This window comes from Rattus norvegicus, chromosome Y (genome assembly GCF_036323735.1).
Source record: "Rattus norvegicus strain BN/NHsdMcwi chromosome Y, GRCr8, whole genome shotgun sequence".
NCBI lineage: Eukaryota > Metazoa > Chordata > Mammalia > Rodentia > Muridae > Rattus > Rattus norvegicus.
The window spans coordinates 43,572,989-43,589,742 of record NC_086040.1 but is presented as its reverse complement, the minus strand read 5'-3'; the positions used below and the strand labels follow the sequence as shown (position 1 = coordinate 43,589,742).

Below are 16,754 nucleotides of genomic sequence, written 5' to 3'. Positions count from 1 at the left end.
TCTAGAAGAATCACCTCCACTCCATCTTCCTAAATCTTTTCTACCCGTGACGTGCCCCTGACTAACTTTCACCATTCAGAGCATTTAACCACTAATGAAGAAAAGATAAGTATCTAACTTTATAGAGAGATGGAGTACGTAAATGTTTCCACTGTGACACAAGAGACTCTCCTGGAAAAGGCACTCTTGAAACTGGTCAATGTAAGGAAAGCTGTTCAGCATGTAGGCCATGGGCGTTCTAAGAGACATTATCATTAGGCCCTCTCTGAAAAAATCTCTTGTAACCTAGAGAGCCCTAGCTCCTTTTGTGAGGTCACAAGTGTTGTCCTGATAGCATCTGCCTCTCAGATATTTCTTCAGTACCCCTAGAGCTTACTAATTGGCCTTTAATTCAGAATAAACAGACATTTTTGAAGGGAGAACAAAGAGGATGAAGAAATCAGAGATGTGCAAAGAAAGCTTCCCTTCTGTTTTGGTATCAAAAAGGAAGAATTACCTGGTCCATTTGAGAGCTCAGTGAGTCCGGGGTAGGTGTTTAGTGGGTTCCCTGAAGAGACAGCCTTCATCTCAGCTTTCCACATATGGGAATGAGGACATGGGAACCTCTCAAACTCATCTGGACTTACCTGTTCTTATGGTTCCTGGAAGTCATATAGTTTATATCATTCATTTCTTTATTCCAAAAGCCAAGGGATGGAAAGGGCACAGTTGTTTTCCTGAGAGTGCATGGCCTTTATTCTTTTTGACAAGAAGAAAAGGGACTTAAAGAACACGGGAAGGACAAGTTTTGTAACCCTAGCTCTGTGTAAACTCCTCCATGCTTTAGATTCCTATAGTGCAGTTTGTGCCTGACCCTGATATCTGGGATAGAGAAGAGCTTCTATTTGAAACATCATCATCTCAGTCCTTCAACTATTATTTCTATGACTGTCATTACCTGATAGTGACTCATTAGATTTCTGAGTCAATAGCTGTAATTAGCTGGTAGTTTTCTCTTCTTTTATTTCTTATATCTTTTATTTTTTACAAATTTTATTTCTTTTTTTAAAATGTATATTTATATATTTATATTTAAAATACTGTTTCCTTTTAGAATTTCCTCCCGTAAGATCCCTAACAGGTCCCTCTCCACTTCTTCTATAAACCATCCCATTACTGTCCCTTCACATTCCCTTTAAATGCAAGTCAAACCAAGGGAGGACCAAGGGCTTAACCTTCCTTTGGTGCCCAACAAGGCCATCCTCTACTACAAATGCAGTTGGAGCCTTAGGTCTTTCCATTTTCCACCTTTGAATATTGGTCTTGTACCAGAAAGATCTGGTTCATTGGCATTTTTGTTCTTATGGGTTGAAAGCCTTTTCAGCTCTTATTATCCTTTCTCAGAATCTACCAACTGGAACTCCATTTCCAGTTTACTGGTTTGCCATTGACATTCACTTTTGTATTTGACATGCTCTAGCTTTGTCTCTCAGGAAATATCTATATCTGTTTCCTGGCAGAATGCATTTCTTAGCTTCATCAATGTTATCCAGTTTTGGTGGTTGAATATATATATATATATATATATATATATATATATATATATATATATATATATATATATATATACTTTAGGTGCTTCCTACACCTATTAGGTTAGGTGGAATGATTACATGGATTCTGCACAACTAGGTCAAGAATGTAGAGTTTGCAAATAAGTATATCAAAGAGACTCCCTCCTGTACTTATGAAGGTATTGAGTTGAGGTTTCACTGTTCCTCAAGTCTTTCTTCCCCCTGCCCATGCTCCTGTTTCTTATATATGACATTAAGGAAGAATCATGGCAACACATCTAAAACCTTCAAGTCTGGCCATGGGAACACAGGAAGTAGATAGTGTAGTACAGATATCAAATGTGATTAGAGAAACGAATTGTATACTCCATGTGGTCCTTTGCTTTATTGATGTTGGTAATTTTTGAATAACATAAGGATTTGGGAATTTATAATTGAAGTAGGTACACCATATTTACACTGTTATTCTCAGTCTATAGATGGGCCCACTTTGTTTCCAAAATCATAGCAGAGAATGGAATTTGAAAACAGAATTTTTGAGTACATATTCAGGAATATTTATAATGTCCCCTATGAAGGAATGTACAATAGGAAAGTGAAATACAATATTCATTCAACGAAAGTTGTGTAGGTAAAGTACTGACCTTTATAAAATTAAGAAAACCTAGAAAATTGAACTGTATGTCACAGGAATTGACCTGGGAATAAAAATATTATCCATAAGAATCTCCTCCACTCCAAGTTCCTAAATAATTTCTATCCATGCCAAGCCCCTGACTCATTTTCTCCATTCAGAAGTCACTAGATTTAGAGAGATGGAGAACGAAAGTTTCCACTGTGTCACAGGAGACATACCTAAATTGGCACCCTCAAAACTGGTTAATGTAAGGAAAGCTGTTTAGAGTCAGGCCATGGCAGTTCTCAGTGACAATATCATTAGGCTCTCCCTGAAAAATCTCTTGTATCCTTGAGAGCACTAGCTTCTTCTGTGATGTAATAAGTGTTGTCCTGACTGCAAATGCCTCTCAGATATTACTTCAGTACCTATAGGTTTTACTAATTGGCCTCAAATTCAGGGGAAACAGTCATTAGGGTGGGAGAACAAAGACGATGAAGAAATCAGAGATGGGGAGAACGAAGCTGGTCTTCTGTCTTGGTATAAAAGAAGGAAGAAATACATCATCCCTGAGAAATCTCACTGAAGCCTTGGTAGGAGTGGACTATGTAAGTTGAAGAGATAGAATTGATCTGATCCTTCCACACATGGGATTAGGAGCTGGGAGCCTCTCAGAAGAATCTGGACTTCCCTGCTTCTAATGGTTCCTGGAAGTCAGAGAGTTTATATCATTAATTTCTTTCTCCCAAAAGCCAGGTGTTTGGAAGGACACTGTTCTTTTCCTTAGAGCTCATGGATTTTTGTTCTTATTGCCCAGAAGAAAATGGTCCTAAGGAAAAAGTGAAAAATAAGTATACTTTCCTCAGCTCAGAGTAAACTCCTCAATTATTTGGATACTTATAGAGCAGTAAGTGTCTGATACTGGTATTTGGGAGAGAGAAGTGTTCCAAATTTGATCTTCATCATCTCAGTCTTTCCACTAGTATTATTCTGACTATAAATCCCTGACAGGAACCCTTTGGATTACTGACTCAATAGGTCTGATTAGCTGCTAATTATCTTTTGTCTTTTTTTTTCCTTTTTTTTTTTAGCAAATTTTATACCTTTTTTTTTTTTTGGTTCTTTTTTTCGGAGCTGGGGACCGAACCCAGGGCCTTGCGCTTCCTAGGTAAGCGCTTTACCACTGAGCTAAATCCCCAGCCCCGTATATACCTTTTTTTTAATTGGATATTTCTATATTTACATTTCAAATGTTATTTCCTTTCCCAGTTTCCTGTACTTAATATTCCTAACTGGTCCCCTTATCCTTATCTATAACCTTTACTGTGCTTTGACATTCCCTTGAACTAGGGAGAACCAAGGGCTACTCCTTCCATTGATGATCAACATCGCCATACTCTGCCACATATGCAGTTGGAGCCACAGGTCTGTACATAAACAGTCATGGAATATTGGTTTAATACCAGAAAGCTCTGGTTAATTGAACTTGTTGTACTTATAGGGGATGAAAGCCCATTCAGCTCTTGTAATCCTTTCTCAACTTCTTCAAACAAGGGGTCTGTATTCAGTTCTCTGGTTTGCCACGAGCAATCATTTCTGTATTTGACATGCTCTAGCTGTGTCTCTCATGAAAGATCTAAAACCATTTATTGGCAGAATGCAATTTTATCTTCATCAATCTTATCTAGTTTTTGTGCCTGATATATATATATATATATATATATATATATATATATATATATATATACATATATATACATATATATACATATATATACATATATATACATATATATACATATATATATACATACATATACATACATATATATACATGAATACATACATACATATATATGTGAATACATACACACACATATATATATGTGAATACATACACACACATATATACATATATATACATATATACATTTATATATATACATATATATATATATATATATATATATATATATATATATATATATACTTTTGGTGGATCCTACAACTAGGAATTTTGGTTTAGTATTTGGATGGATTCTGCATAACAAGGTGAAGACTATAGGATCCACAAGTGACAATTGCAAATAGACTCCCTCCTGTTTTTTATAACCTATTGAATTTGAGGTTTCATTGGACCACAAGCCATTCCTATCACTGCCCATCACTCAGAAACTGATGTGTGGCCTGAAGAAAGAATCATGGTAAAACATCCAAAACCCTCAAGCCTATCCCTGGGAACACAAGAAGGTAGATATTAGAGGACTGATATCTAATAGAACTTCAGAACCACATTCTATACTCCATGTTGTCCTTTGCTTTACTGATGTCTTGTAATTAATGGATAAAATATGGATTTGGGAGTTGATCATTAGAAGTAGGTACACAATATTTCCACTCTTATATTCACTCTATAGCTGAGCCACGTTTGATACCAAATTCATTGCAAAAAATGGAATTTGAAAAATGAAATTTTGAGTACACATGCAGGAACATATATAATGTCCCCTGTCAATGAATTTACAATCAGAAAATATAAAACAATATTCACTCAATTAAAGTTCTGTAGGGAAAATACTGGCACCAGCGAAACAGGGAAAACCTAGGGAATTGAACTTTATGTCACAGGATTTGACCGGAGAATAAAATTAATCTCCAGAAGAATATCTTTCCTTCTGTGTTCCTAGATCTTTTCTACCCATGACAAGCCCCTGACTAACTTTCTTCATTCAGAGCATGTAATCACTAATAAAGCAGAGAGAAGGCTCTAGCTTTATAGAGATGTAGCATGTAAATGTTTCTACTGTGTCACAGGAGACACTACTGGAAAGTGCACAACCAAATCTGGTCAATGTAAGGAAGCTGTTGAGCAGGTATGCTATGGCAGTTCCATCATCATTAGGCCCTCATTGAAAATTCTATTGTGTCCTGGAGAGCCGTAGCTTCTTCTGTGATATCACAAGTTTTGTTTTGACAGCAACTACCTCCTTCCATATGTCTATGGTTTAGTAATTGGCATCTAATTCAGAGTAAAGAGCGATTTGGGAGAGAGAACAAATAGGAAGAAGGGATCAGAGATGGGGATGAGGAAGCTGGCCTCTTGTCTTGGTATAAAAGTAAAGAAGAAATAAGTGGTTTTTGGAAAACACCCTGAGCAGATGGCTTTAGTTCTTTTGTTCTTCTATGGGTTAACCGAGCTCTTGGAGAATTTGGTGAACATCCTAAAGACCTTTTGGCAGATGGTAAAGTTTCTAGACACCCCTTTTTGTATTTCAATGATCCTAGGGATTGTATGACTAAAGGTAATTGTTTCCTAGGACGAGTGCTAGAGCAAGATAGATTTTTAGGTGCTTTAAATGACATGGAATTTTTCTGATATACTTGGACCAATGGCACAAGGTCTAAATGATTTTTTTTTCGATGTGGACTTTCCCTCAGACCTTTGGTAATATAAAAAAAAGCTTTTATATGTTTGAAGTCTAATTTGCACAATGACAAACCACTTTGAGCATGGAGAACACTTGCTGCAGCCCTAGAAAGGGGTGAAGAAATTCTCTGAAACCCTAGGGTAGACGGTGAACATGCCTTTTTTGTAGAAGGAGGAGTTACTTGAGCATCTTGGGACAATATGGAATGTCCAGCAAGTCCTTTCAAGGAATGGCATCTTTGCACAATTCCTTCATAATTTTTGGAAATTCCATGGCCCTTTGGACAGATGGAGAAGGTTAGGACTCACCTGAGGAGAAGATGTAGCTTTTGCTGTCTCTTTGGCTGCAGAAGATGGCACAAGATCCCTTTTGGCAGAAGGGGGATGTTTGAAACTATCTTCTTTAGAGGAAATTTCTCAAGACTACATCAGAAGGATAAAATCTTAACCTTTTTTTTTTATAGAAACTGGATGCCTGTGGTCCACTTTGGTAGAGGGAGAATGTCGCCTCTTTATCCCCAGAGTGGACATGTTAAATAAATCTACTTAGGTATAGGGGGATAGTTCTAAAACATGCTGTTCAGATGCAGTAGATCCTAAGACATCCTTCTCAGATGAGGAAGGTCTTAATGTACCGTGTATACGTGTAGAATCCTTACTGTGATATCAGAATGGAGGGTATGTATTAGAGCTACCTCTGAAAATGTGACCTCTCCCTGAGCATCATAGACATATTCTAGATATTGTTTTGTAACTGTAGAAGTTCCAAGAGAAATTTCTTCTGCTGGAGAAGTGGAAACCGACTTTCCTATAGAAGTGTCAGGTTCCCTAGCCTGCTTGAGAGGCAAAACAGGCTCCAAAGCCCCTTCAGAAGATGAGGTAAAATCCAGAGCTTTTGAGGTATTTGGCAGATGTTCTGGGTCTGCTTGTGGGTATAAAGAAGGAATGGCAATCCTTTCTGAATATTGGAAGAGTGTGTAGCATCTTCTGTAGTTGGGGAAGATGGCTGATTTTGAGGAGATAAGGAAGTTCCTATAGCCTACTGTGGAATTTGTGGAGGTCGTATTCATTCTTTTACACTAAGGGAATACAAGGAATCCCTTTCCTCAGTTGTTGAGGATGCTACAGACTCTGGTGTTCGCATTTCATGGTTCACATATGTTTGGGTCCATAACCTTCTCTACAGATGGAATCTGTCCTAGAATATCTTTTGTATATGTGTCACATCCACAAGACATTTCTAAAGATGTGGCTATGGGTAGACCTCCTTTTGTAGAAGTTTCTTGTCCCACAGTCTCTTTATGAGATAGAGTAATACTCAGAGAATACTGCTCAGTTTTGGGAAGTTCTAGCATCTCTGATGTATATGTGGAAAATTTTGGAGCCTCTACTTTCAGGACAGAACGACTTAGAGTCCCCTGAGGAGGTAGGGGATATTTTATCTTCTCTGCACATTGTATAAATATGGAGTCTGCATGGCTCATTGACAGTGTGTTTTGATAAACTTGGCTTTTTTGGGCCTAATGGGATGTCAGGAGGGTCCCTTCAGTGGTAGAGGATATTTGAATAATTCTCTATTATATAGGGACATTTGAAGTACTGGGGGATATGGTGAGGCTGCTAGAACATATTTTTTATGTTCAGAAGGCACAGGAGTTCCATCGGTGGATTCAGAAATTTCTACCACATCTTGCGTGGGTGTGGAACTCTCAAGAGCCCCTTCTGAAACTGTCAATGGTCCTTGATCTAATGGTGTACATGCAGAAAATTTTGTCTCTTCTTGGGCTGGTATGTGTGTTATGAGGTTCACTTGGGTATTTGTAACTGTATTTTGTACGCCTTGGATCATAAATGATGATTTAAGCGCATTTTTAATAGTGGAGGACTTTGAATGTCCTCTTGGCTTAATAGGGTAGTTCTCCAATCCGCTTTGTCAGCAGAATCAGGTTTCAAACTCATTTTACCCGAAGCAGATTTCATAAGCACGTTGGTGGAGATAGGGCACATCTTTGACTGTCTTTGTGAATGGACAGAGCTCTCTGCCCTGCTTTGGCAGCTGGCAAAGGTATTAAAGTCTCTTCTGGAGAAGGGGCAGGACTTATTCCACTTGTGGAATATGAGAAATCACTGAGATTACCTTTAAGAGAAGAAGATTTCCAGTCCTTTTTTTTTTTCTGATTGGGCCTGTTGTACCTCCCCTTAACCAGAGGCGTCTTCTCCAACAAAATTTGGAGGAGAACTGGAAAGACTGAGGACCTGTAAGATAGGGAGTGAACATTTGAAATCCCTTGGAAAGTCTGTGGGACAAGAACTGAACACCCAGAAGAGTGTGCAATACTGAGACCTCAGCGAGGAGACCCTGCTACTTCTTCCCACATGTGCTCAGATCCCTAGCCCAAGAGGAAATTGCATAGTGCCACTGGACACATGAATATAGGAGCAGTCAATCTGTAGGAGCCCTGCAGTCCAAACTGCAGCTGAATCTGAACTTGTCCAAACAGTATTCTACACCCAAATGTCATGAGGGGTGGGGAAGTATTACACTGTCAGAGGGGCAGAAACCCGTGAGAACTCTGTTCAAATTCCTGACTCAAGAAAAAAACACCTAGCTCCATCTGGGCCTCCTGTGCATAGGAACCTAGGAGCAGTAGGGTCAAGACACTTCTGGTTGCAGCCCTTATGGAAAGCTGAAAGTCAGCCCAACAAGTGAGTTCAGGCCTGAGAGAAGAGGTGATTCCAACTTTTCTGCTTGAAGCGAGCTCACTGGTTGACTCAGGACATGCAAAGGCAGAACTCCTCTGGGATCAGGCATTTCCACTTTCTAGCTGGCTCCTGAACCTTGCTGATTCCAGCACAAAGCTCCCTTCTCCTAGAAACTGTGGGAGAGAGAGCTGATCACCCAGGAGTGTGGGCAATACTGAGCATACAATGCACAGAGACTACCACTTCTGCCCACAATTACCCACATCTCTGGCCCAAGACAAAATTCCATAGTGACTCTGGAATAGAGGAGGAGTAAATCTACTGGAGCACCATGTTCCAGACTGTGCCTGGATTTGAACAGATCTTGTCAAACAGCTCCCTGTACCCAAATCATGATGGTGGGGTAACTAGAGCCTCAGAGAAGCAGACACTCCTGGGAAATCAGAGGAGACTACTCTCTGCCCAGATTCCTGACTCAAGAGGAAAAGACCTTGTACCATCTGTGCACCCTCCCCCCACAGAGGGACCTAGGAGAAGTATGGGAAGTTCCTTCTGGTTCCTGCCCACAGGGACAGCTGAAAGTAAGTAGACAGGAGCACCTACATGCCTGAGAGCAGAATACTCTGTTCCTTTAACTGGGTAAAAGAAAACAGGAAAACAGGTCTACAGCAGCCCTGACACACGAGCCTACAGGACGGTCAAGCCACTGTCAGAAAGAGCAAGACAAGCTAATTCCAGAGACCACCTGATGGCCACAGGAAAGCACAGGAACACAAACAACAGAAACCAAGACTACTTGGGCTCAACAGAACCCAATTCTCCCATCAAAACAAACACTGGATATCTAAACACACCAGAAAAGGAAGATCTAAATTTAATTTCACATTTATCATGACGATGGAGGATGTTAAGAATAATAACTCCCTTAAGAAAATGCAGGACAATAGAAAAAACTGAAGTAAACAAATATAATGCAAGAAAGAGAGAACACAAAACTACCTTAAAGAACTACTTGAAAAACAGCATAACAGGAGAAGGAAATAAACAAAACCACCCATGAGTTAAAAATGGAAATAGAAACAATAAAGTAAGCACAATGAAGATAACCCTGGAAATGGAAAACCTAGGACAGAGACCAGGAGTCGTAGAAGTGAGAATCACCAACAGGATAAAAGACATAGAAGATATAATCTAAGGAGCAGAAGAATCACACAACTGTCAAACATAATGTAAAACAGAAAAGACCTAGCTCAAAACATAAAGGATATCCAGGACACAATGAGAAGATCAAACCTAGTCTTAACAGGTATAGAAGAAAGTGAAGACTGTCAACATCAAGGGACAGTAATATCTTCAACAAAATTATAGAGTAAAACTTCCCTAATCTAAAGAAAGAGATGCCCATAAACATACACAAAGCCTACAGAACTCCAAATAGATTGGACCAGAAAAGGATATTCTCCCATCACATAATAGTCAAAACACCAAATGCACAAAACAAATAAAAATGTTAAAAACTGTAAGGAAAAAGGTCAAGTAATATATAAAGGCAAAGCTATCAGAATTAAATCAGAATTCTTTCCAGATACTATGAAAGTCAGAAGATCATAGACAGATGTCATACAGACACTAAGAGAATAAAAACACCATCCCAGGGTACTGTATCCATCAAAACTCTCAATTAACAAAGAAGGAGAATTCAAGATATCCCATGACAAAACGAAATTTACACAATACCTTTCTACATATCTAGTCTTATAAAGGACACTAACTGGCAAGACCGAACACAAGGATTCAAGTAAAACCATAGATAAAGCAAGAAATTAATCATTTCACAACAACACATAGAGAAGAGAAGCACACAAACATAAACTAACCTCCAATTATGAAAATAACAGAAAGTGACCATCACTATTCCTTAATATCTCCAACATCAATAGACTCAATTCCTCACTAAAAATACACAGATTGACACACAATATATAATGAGGACCCAGCATTTTGCACTACAGGAAACACACTTCAGAGACAAAGACAGACACTACATCAGAGTAAAAGGCTGGAAAACAATTTTCCAAACAAATGATCTGAAGAATATATAAAATCGACTTTCAACCAAAAGTCATCAAAAAGCATAAGGAAGGACACTTCATATTCGTCAAGGGAAAAATCCACCAAGATGAACTCAAAATCATAAATGTCTATGCTCCAAATACAAGGGCTCCTACATACACATAAGAAACCTTACTAAAAATCAAAGCACATATTGCACCGCAAAAAATAATAGTATAAGATTACAACACCCCATTCTCATCACTGGACAGATCACAGAAGCAGAAATTAAACAGAGATATAGACAGACTAGCAGAAGGTATAAACCAAATGGACTTAACAGATATTTACAGAACATTCTATCCTAAAACAGAAAGATAAACCTTCTTCTCACAGCCTCCTGGCACTTTCTCCAACATTAATCATATAATCAGACAAAAAGCAGGCCTCAAAGCATACAGAAAGATAGAAATAATCCAACGCATCCTATCAGACCACCATGGGCTAAGGCTGTTCTTCAATAAAAATTAGGAAATAACGCCCACATATACATGGAAGTTGAACATTTTTTTTTACTCAATGATAACTTGGTCAAGGAAGAAATAAAGGAAGAAATTAAAGACTTCTTAGAATTCAATGAAAATGAAGGTACAACACACCCAAACTCTTGGAACACAATGAAAGCTGTGCTAAGAGGAAAACTCATAGCTCTGAGTGCCTGCAGAAAGAAACAGGAGAAAGCATACATCAGCAGCTTGACAGCACACCTAAAAGCTCTAGAACAAAAAGAAGCAAATACATGCAGGAGTAGTAGAAGGCAGAAAATAATCAAACTCAGGGCTGTAATCAACCAAGTAGAAAAAAAGGGACCATACAAAGAATCAACAGAACCAATACCTGATTCTCTGAAAAAATCAACAGGAAATATTAACCCATAGCTAGACTAAGCAGAGGATACAGAGAGTGTGTCCAAATTAACAAAATCAAATATTAAAAAGGGAGACAGAACAGCAGAATCAGAGGAAATTAAAAAAAATTACTGTACTACAAAAGCCTAGGTTCAAAAAACTTGAAAATCTGGAAAAAAAAGACAATTTTCCAGAAAAATACAAGATAACAAACCTAAATCAGGAAAAGATAAACCATTTAAACAACCCATAACTCCCAAAGGAATACGAGCAATCATCAAAACTCTCCCACCCAAAAAGAGTCCAGGATCAGATGGGTTTAGTGCAGAAATCCATCCAAAATTCATTGAAAATTTCATAACAATACTGTCCAAACTATTCCATAAAATTGAAACAGATGGAGTACTACCAAATTGCTTTCATGAAGTCACAATTACTCTTATAACTAAAACAAAGAAAGACTCAACAAAGAAAGATAACTCAGACCAATTTCTCTTATCAATATCAACACAAAAATACTCAATGAAATTATTGCAAACATATTCATACAACACATTAAACAATCATCTACTATGTTTAAGTAGGATTCATCCCAGGCTTGCAGGGATACTTTAATATACAGAAAACAAACAACATAATTCACTATATAAACTCCAAGATAAAAACCACATGATCCTTTCATTAGATGCTGGGAAAGATTTTGACAAAATTCAACATCACTTCATGAAAAAAGTCCTGGAAAGCACAGGAATTTAAGGCCCACACCTAAACATATACAGCAAATCTGTAACTAACATTAAACTAAGTGGATAGAAACTTAAAGCAATCACACTGAAATCAGGGACTGAACAAGGGTGCCCACTCTCTCACAACTTATTCAATATAGTTCTAGACATCTTAGTCAGAGCAAGCAGACACTGAAGGAGGTCAAAGGGATATAGATTGGAAAAGAAGTTAAAATAGCACTGTTTGTAGTTGATATGATTGTATACTTAGTGACCTCAAACATTCCACAAGAGAATTACTAAGCCTGATGAACAATTTCAGCAAAGTGGCTGAGTATAAAAATAACTCTGCACAAAGCTAAACAAGCAGAGAAAGAAAGTAGGGATATGACACCCTTCACAATAGCACCAAATAATATAAAATGTCTTGGGGTGACATTATCCAAGTAAGTAAAAAATATGAGCATATGAGCAGAACCTCAAGTCTCTGAAGAAAGTGGAGATTTCAGAAGATGGAAAGATCTCCCATGTTCATGGACTGGCAGGATTAATACAGTAAAAATGGCCATTATATCAAACGCAACCTACATATTCATTCCAATCCCCATCAAAATTCCAATCCAATTCGTCAAAGATTTAGACAGAACATTCATTAATTCATCTGGAATAAAAAAAAATACAGAATAGCTAAAACTGTCCTCAACAATAAAAGGACTTCCATGGGAATCACTATCCCTAAACTCAAGCAGTATTACAGGGCAACAGTGATAAAAAAAAAAAAAAAAACAAAAAAAAAACAAAAAAAAAAAAAACTGTATGGCGTTGTGACAGAGGCAGGCAAATAAACCAGTCGAATAGAATTGAAGACCCAGAAATGAACCCCTACAACCATGGTCACTTAATTTTTGAGAAAGAAGTCAAAACCATCCAAAGGAAAAAAAGACAGCATTTTCAGCATGTGGTGCTGGTTCAACTGTGGGTCACTATGTAAAAGAATGCAGATCGATCCATTCTTACTGCCCTGTAGAAAGCATAAGTACAACTGGATCAAGGACCTCCACTTCAAACCAGATACACTCCAACAAATAGAAGACAAAGTGTGGAAACATCTCAAACAAATGGGCACTGGAGAAAATTTTCTGAACAAAACACCAAAGGCTCATGTTCTAAGATGAAGAATCAACAAATGTGATCTTAAAAAAACTGAAAAACTTCTGTAAGGTACAGGACACTGTTGTTAGGACAAAATGGAAACCAATAGATTGGAAAAAGATCTTTACCAATCCTACAACTGATAGAAAGCTTATATCCAAAATATACAAAGAACACATGAAGTGAGACTACAGGGAGACAAATAACCATTTGAAAAATGGGGTTCAAAGCAAAACAGAGAATTCACAGCTGAAGAATATCAATTGGCAGAGAAATACCTAAAGAAATATTCAACAACTATAGTCATAAAAGAAATGCAAATCAAAACAACCCTGATATTCCACCTCACACCAATGAGAATGTCTAAGATCAAAAACTCAGGTGAGAGCAAATGCTGGAGAGGATGTGGAGAAAGAGGAACACTCCTCCATTGTTGGTGGGATTACAGACTGATATAACCATTCTGGAAATCAGTGTAGATGTTCCTCAGAAAATTGGACATTGAGTTATCTGAAGACACAGCTACACCTATCTTGGGCATATACCCAAAAGATGCCCCAATATATAACAAAGACATGAGCACCACTATGTTCATAGTAGCCTTATTAATAATAGCCAGAAGCTGAAAGAACCCAGATGATCTTCCGCAGAGGAATGAATACAGGAAATATGGCACATCTAACCAATGGAGTGTCATTAAGAGATACATTGAAATGCTAGCACTCTATACAACAGGGTTTTAGAGTCCCTTAGTGAGAGAATGGTCTTTTACAGCAAGGTCTTCATTATCAGACTTTGATTTAACCCATCTACCAATGAAGTGAAATTATCCCAGACATAAAATAGTGCCTCTCCAGAAACAGCTTTTATCCACTAATACGCATCTACTTCTATTTCATAATTGTCATGTTTATATGGGTTTAGGATACAATATGTTCTGATTTATTAATGATATTTAAGTATTATTTGGGGTAATTTTAAATTTTCAAAGGAACAAACCTATTTTATGATTGTATTCCATACTACTTGTAATTTGATCTTGAAGAATTTCATGAAAACTGAGGTATCGAAAATGTATATCTTCCCATTGAAAATTTGTAACATCAATCATGTGAAACTCCCGCTGAACCTCAGTGGATTGATTTCTCTGAAAGCATTTAAAGACTCTCCTACTGCATTATTGCAACTCTACAGAAGCTTCACTCCCATAGTGGCAGTTCCAGATCAGATGTAAACAAACAATTTTCTTTGCCTTGGAAAAGATTTAAAATATTTTCATTAACTTTTTATATGAAACTAGTAAGGATTTTGAGAAAAGGGGGCAGACAGGCCACATAAAGTATGTTTTTAAAATTCTTTTCTTAAAATTAGACTTTTTCATGCAATATATTTGAATTATGATTACTCTACCCTCTATTCCCCCCTTCTATTCCTCTCCTGTCATCTGTATCTACATCCTTCTGACTCTCAAAACAAACCATCATCTAAGGGATAAAAATAAAATGAAAGTTAATGAATTGGAGTAGAACAAAACAAGCATATAGAAAAGAGCCAAAACAAGGTTCAAGAATCATATACAGACACGGAGACCCAGACTTCCATTCACACACTCTGGAATTCCATGGAAACATAAAACCAGGAAAAATATATACACAAAACATATAGAGCAAAAATTAATAGATAAATAAACACAAAACAAAATAAAAAAGATATTCTGAAGAAAAAGTCCTGACCCATTATGAGACAAGGATCCTCCAAAGATGATGTTCAGTTCCCTTAGTGCTTTATACGCAGTCTACCCTTAAAATTAGTTTGTGTACCCAGTGATATTCCCTTGGAGAAAACTAAGTTTTCATTTTCACATGATTATCCAATGGAGATAACTTCCAAATTAGAGATAAGGTGATATGCAGGCCTTGGGTTTTTTCAAGGGCTTATTAATAGGTAAGGAGATCTGTGAGGTGCTGTCCACTGAGCATGATACAATTGTGGCCCTCCAGAACTCAAAATACTTACATCTATCTGAACAGACCCTATATAATATTGACACTGCCTATTCAAAGGAACTAAGTGAAGTGCTGGAGAATAGAGAATGATGTAGCCATGGGTGTCTTACTTCATGCAAGAAGATTTTAAGAGACTAAAATTTACTATGAGTTGGTGTCTCAAAGTAACACCAGAAATTACACTGTTAACGTCTCACTAACACAACTGCCTAAACAACAGCTGAGGAAGAGAGGGAATGGGGAAGAATGGAAGTTTAGTTCTCTTTCTGTTTAAATTCCTTCTTCCTCTTCTTCTTCTTCTTCTTCTTCTTCTTCTTCTTCTTCTTCTTCTTCTTCTTCTTCTTCTTCTTCTTCTTCTTCTTCTCCTTCTTCTTCTTCTTCTTCTTCTTCTTCTTCTTCTTCTTCTTCTTCTTCTTCTTCTTCTTCTTCTTCTTCTTCTTCTTCTTCTTCTTCTCCTTCTTCGTCATCTTCGTCTCCTCCTCCTTGTCTTCCTCCTGTTCCTCCTCCTTCTTCTTCCTCTTCTGCTTCTTCCTGCTCTTCTTCCTCCTTCTCAATCTCTTCTTCTTCCTGTTCTCCTTCCTCCTCTTCTTCTCCTTCTTCTTCTTCTTCTTCTTCTTCTTCTTCTTCTTCTTCTTCTTCTTCTTCTTCTTCTTCTTCTTCTTCTTCTTCTTCTTCTTCTCCTTCTCCTTCTCCTCTCCCTCTGGTTTGATGTATAGGTCCTTGATTCACTTTGACTTAGGCTTTGTACATGGTCATAAAAATGAGATAATTTGCATTCTTCTTCATGCTGATTTCCAGTTGAACCAGAATTATTTTTGGAAAATGCTATGTTTCTGCCTTTGAATGGTTTTTATCTACTTTTCCAAATATCAAATGATAGGTGTGTGGGTTCATTTCTGTGTCTTCACTTCTATTCCACTGGTCTATCCATCTGTGTCTTTACCAATACCATGCAGTATTTATCATTATTGCTCTGTAATACTGCTTGAGTTCAGGGGTGATGATTCCCCCAGAAGTTCTTTTCTTGTGGAGGATAGTTTAAGCTCTTCTAGTTTTTTCTTATTCTAAATAAATTTGGAAATTTCTCTTTTTATCTCTATTAAAGAAGTGAGTAGGAATTATGATGGAGATTGCATTGAATGTGTAAAATTAAATTGAATGGCAAAATGGTCATCTTTACTATATTAATCCTGTCAATCCATGAGCATGTAAGCTCTTTCTATCTTCTGAGATAGTACTCAATTTCTTTCTTCAGATACTTGATCTTTTGTCATACAGATCATTCACTTGCTTGAATAAACTTAAACCAAGATATTTTATATTATTTGGGACTATTGTGAAGTGTGTGATTTCAATATTTTCTTTCTCAGCCTGTTTATCCATTGAGGAGAGGAAGGCTACTGGTATGTTTGAGTTAATTTTATACCCTGACACTTTGATGAAGTTATTTATCAGGTTAAGAAGTTCTCTGGTGGTACTTTTGGGTCACTTAAGTATATACTATCATATCATCTGCAAATGGTGATATTTTGATATCTTCCCTTCCAATTTGTGTCAGTTTGACCCCCTTGTGGTCTGGTTTCTCTGACTATAACATGGAGTCCTGTTTTGA

The 16,754-nt window shown here is 37.4% G+C and overlaps 1 long non-coding RNA gene across 1 annotated transcript in view; it reads left to right on the top strand.

Annotated features, from left to right (window-relative positions):
* The first annotated feature begins 333 nt into the window (after positions 1 to 333).
* Positions 334 to 16,754, top strand: part of LOC134484313 (uncharacterized) — a 37,353-nt gene continuing 20,932 nt past the window's right edge. The window contains exon 1 of the long non-coding RNA XR_010061716.1: positions 334 to 527. This is a non-coding gene — a long non-coding RNA (uncharacterized LOC134484313). The remainder of the gene's footprint in view (positions 528 to 16,754) is intronic.